Source organism: Helianthus annuus, chromosome 3 (assembly GCF_002127325.2).
Source record: "Helianthus annuus cultivar XRQ/B chromosome 3, HanXRQr2.0-SUNRISE, whole genome shotgun sequence".
In the NCBI taxonomy this organism is placed as follows: Eukaryota; Viridiplantae; Streptophyta; class Magnoliopsida; order Asterales; family Asteraceae; genus Helianthus; species Helianthus annuus.
In genome coordinates, this window is record NC_035435.2 from 141800170 (window position 1) to 141804943 (window position 4774).

Below are 4774 nucleotides of genomic sequence, written 5' to 3' on the forward strand. Positions count from 1 at the left end.
ACAAGAGAGTTCATGATGAGAATGTTTACCCTTTAGTTTATAATGAGTTGAATTGAGTTATCTTCTATATTAGACAGGTCAGTTGATGAACGAAAACATTGCTAAAAATATGGTGAATGGGTCAATAAGGTCAAAGATGCCCACTGCGTTAGATAAAACGGAAGAAAGTTTGAGGATATTTAACTCTGTTGATTATTAAAAGCAAAAAAAGAGAGTAATAATTGTTTTCCCGCAGCCAAACGCACCAGGAATGACACATGTCCCACCGAGCACCGAAGGGAAAAGGGCATCAAGAACACGCTGATACATGGAATAGATGGTTAGAGTATATCGAGGGTCAAACGCTCAATGATAAAAAGCCAAATTAACATAAACGTTGTATGATATAACTAATGATAGATACCTGTCCAGTAAGAAGAGGGGTATCAGCAGCAAGCTTTGATGCAACAGGGCAAGGTGTACGTACAGGCCAAGTCTGTGAATAAGAGAACTTTAAGATTAATAGATAATAAGGATGTTTGACTTACAGCGTATAGATCTCCACCTGTGACAAGATCTCCCTCACCTGATATCAAAACACAAATTCAAATTAAATAAAATACTCAGACTTCCAAACATTAAGATTCACAAGTTTCTTAAGTTTTAATGAGAAATAATGTAAAATTACCAATTTTTTTAGGCTGCCCAAAGTATATCTTTCTCAAGAGCTGGGACAGATACACCACGAAGAATGTAGACATCACCACACCAGACCTTTTTGCTATAGTTTTCAGAGGTCTCTGAATAAATAAATGAGACTTCTTTAAAAGATAAAAGCTAATGTAGTACGATAAAGTTGAAACAAAATGGAAAAAACAGAAGATTACTGACCTGGATACCATCAAATATATTTCCCAATATTCCAGGGCCCAACTCCACAGATAGAGGCTGCAAGTTAAAGCAAAAGTTACTGCAAGTAAGTTTCAAACACTAGCAATCTCAAGAAGTGTGATAAATAAAATATAAAATATGCATACCTTGTGTGTCCTCAAAACAGGTTCATTCACCATCAGCCAGCTTGCGAGCATAAATGAGCTAGTTAGTTACCCTTGGACGCACATGGCGAATAAGATGACAGAGTTAACCTTTGAAGTTTAAACTTAGAACAGTTTTGGTTTGGCAAAGTTGAACCTGAAAATTAAGATTCGGTTTAACGATAGACGTTACCCACTTCCTCATAAAGAATACTATTCGAAATGTAAAATCCAAAAGCGAAGAAGAAGATCACAGTTACCTTCTAATATCCGAATCTCGCCTCAGCTTATCCATTGATTACAATCCGAGTATTTCATGCATGTAAGTACATGTATGCCTGGATATGTAGCTTATAGAGCACACTTAAAGAAAACATAAAACAATACAAATTATTTTAAATCAGCCAAATCGTCTCCAAATGTAATATAACAATCAAATTATAATAATACTCTTTTTGATAATATCCAGGACCTACATCACTTATATTCATGATAATTCATGGCGAGTTTATATTGGCTTAATCATAGACCAAGAGAGACCACATTTCCATTAATCTAGCAAAGAAATAGTTTAGAATTAGTGCGTCACTTCATGTAGTTTTAACTTGTCCTTTGATGAAAATGCAATAGACGTGAAAGCAGGCATATTGTGGCATATTTTAATTTGAGCAAGCTGTCGATTTTTTCATTTGTTGTAGTTTAACTTAACCAAATATAAACTAAATTCAGCCCAATATGAGTGTGTGCACCTATGCAATTTGCAATTTTGGAGATCAAAAGTCTCTAAACAATGAAATGTGATCAATACCTTAAGTTGCTAAGCGGGAGCTATCCCATCTTTTCGAGCTTAAGTGGAAATCCCACCAGCTTCAATCAGAGGTCCAACATCACCAATAGGCTTCAATGCGTACTCTTTTCCAGTCGTATGATTAATCAAATGGCTTTTCTCAAGCTAAACCCTCACCATATTTCCAGTTTTGCACTCAACGGAAACCCTAACATCTGATTCTAACTGATAAATCTCTCCGTGCAACTGATTTCCCAAAATATATACTCGCGTATTACTCAGCCACCACCGGCGGCACTCCCGCTGCTCCCAACGCCACCGGAACGTGTATAATTTATATCAATACAGACGCCTTAATCCAAACGTCGGCATACAGTTGACCAACTGCAGTCCATCAAACAAATGTATAATTGGAATCGACACTCAGCTGATGAAAATAAACACAGCAAATAAAAAAAAGAACAAATTGTGTAACCCTAGAACAGACAAACAGATGAACATTCAGAACCGCCTAAACCTATTGAAGTAGAATTTTTCAGAGGAAGTATCAGAAATAAGATGAGAGGATGTATTACTGTTTAATTAACACGAAGACGAAGCTGATGAGAAGTATTCTGGTACGGGCTTTTTTGCGTTCAATTGACATATGAATTTACCAATGAAAAATGGGACCGATGGTTGTGAAATAATACAGAGGGAAGTTTTGGGGGGGCGGGGGGATAAGGCGGTCTTGGTGAAAAATAGCCTCCTTGAAATTTTTTGGAAAAGAGACTGAAAATAAGTTTTTTAATACAACAAATCTTTTTAGGGAGTAATTTCGTGATTGTGTTATTTGTTACTCGATCTTGTAATACACTCAAATAAGCAACATATTTAAAAAAAAATGTTATTTGATTATTATTAACTATATATTTGTAAAACTGGTATCGTATTAAATGGTAGAGCACTTATAAAAATTTTGATAACCACTTTTTAGCGTTTTTTGAATTGTTACTTTTGGTACATACCGGTCTTTTATCAACTTTTACCTTCAAATATCATATTGTATTGTACGGATTATTTCTCCGTACCGGTACCCAATGTTGGCAATTAACGGCAGTATTTTTATATCGATATTCAGCTCATACCTAGCAGAGCCGGCCCTTAAGGAGGGCGGGGAGGACAACCGAACAGGGCCTATGATTTCGTAGGGCACACAATTTTAAAAAAAAATCCGATATTATATACGTAAAATTTTTTTTTAATAGGGTATAACCAAAAAATATTAACATAGGTCCACTTAAAAATAATCATATTGTTTAAACTATTTAGCCCATTAGGTTAATGAGCCCAATACCCAAATATTTTCTAAAAACTAATAAAGAAAAAAGAATGTTGGGCGGCCCTAAGGGCACGCTTTTTCGAGCTCGAACAGGGTACATGAATTCTCAGGACCGGCCCTGATACCTAGCTAAATGTTATTAAAAATGTGTGCCAAACAAATATGGTATGCACAACTAAAAACCTAAATTAGTGTCATAAAACTTAGATGCCATTAAAAGGGTGTCAAGTAATAATAGCATACGTAAAGTGCCATTAAAAACCTGAATTAGTGTCATAAAAGTTAAATGCCACTAAAAGTGTGTGTCAAAAAATTGTGGCATACGCAAAGTGCCACTAAAAAACTAAATTAGCGGCACAAACTTACATGCCACTAAAAATGTGTGCCACTAAACGGCATTCTTTTTGTAGTGAGGGGTGTGTTTAATTGTGAAAATTGATATAACACGGGGTGAAGAAACCGTAAACTGATAAAACACAATGTTAAGAAATGATGAATTTGTTTTATGTTTCGAACTTCGGATAAATTAATTGTGGATACGAATGATGTAACTGCCAATTTTGAATAGTTAATAGACAAAACTTTCCATAAAAAGAGCCTTTTATTGTTATTATATAAAATCTTCCATAAATAGTTGAAATTATTCAATTACCTTAATGCCCTTTAGTAAAATAACACTAAATACTTTACCCAAAAAAAAACACTAAATGCCACATGTCACAAGGAAATTGCTTCCTACACTTTGTAGGAAAAGTAGACTTTATAGTCAACTCCTACCCTATATATATATATATATATATATATATATATATATATATATATATATATATATATATAGGGGACCGCTAAAATGAAAACCACCTCTAGTTGTAAGAACCATGAGAATTTTTTGATCCGGGGCGAGTTGGACCAAAATTTTTTTTCATAAACGTAGATGCGTGTATTATAAACACATTTTAAAAAAAAAATTCAAAAAAAAATGTCGTGCGTGTAGTTTTGAGCACCATAAGTTTGTGTTTACGGGTACCATAAATTTTAAATGTGTTTATATATATATATATATATATATATATATATATATATATATAGAAAAAGTATATCGTGCATTACGGCTTAACGTACTTCACGTACGACAACGTGCGTAATTTGTTCTATAACATGCGTGATTAATGTTTTCAATATGCGTGATTATTGTGTTTCAACATGCGTGATTTTGGATTTTTGAGTTATAACGTGTGTGATTTTAAAATGAATGTGCTTAATTACCTGTCGTATACGTGATGTACGTTAAGCCGTAATGTACGTTAACCTTCCTCTCTCTCTCTCTCTCTATATATATATATAGGACAAAGATCCGTTAGGAACCACCCTTTATTGCGAGAACCGCGAGAACCAATGTGAACACAACCAAAAATGCCTAAAAATAGCTAAAAAACACACAAATTTTTTTAATATTTTTTATAAAAAAATCGCTACTTTTAGTAGCAAAATTTTTTTTTGGCTACTAAAAGTAGCAATTTTAACATAAAAATATTAAAAAAAAGAAATTTTTTTAGATTTTTTTAGGTTTTTTGGGAGTTTAGTTTTTAGCATTTTAGCTTGGGGGGGGGGGGGGCCTTAGATTTTTGGGGGGTGGGGGAGGGGGGTTTAGGT

The 4774-nt window shown here is 34.1% G+C and overlaps 1 long non-coding RNA gene and 1 pseudogene across 1 annotated transcript; both read right to left on the reverse strand.

Annotated features, from left to right (window-relative positions):
- On the reverse strand, window positions 1–1049 carry LOC118490518 (annotated as a pseudogene).
- Window positions 1050–1384: 335 nt separating this feature from the next.
- LOC118490597 lies at window positions 1385–2540 on the reverse strand. The gene is made up of 3 exons (XR_004889506.1): window positions 2376–2540; window positions 1822–2184; window positions 1385–1568 (listed from the first exon to the last, which is right to left on the reverse strand). It is a non-coding gene; the product is annotated as an uncharacterized LOC118490597 (long non-coding RNA).
- Between the last annotated feature and the right edge of the window lie 2234 nt (window positions 2541–4774).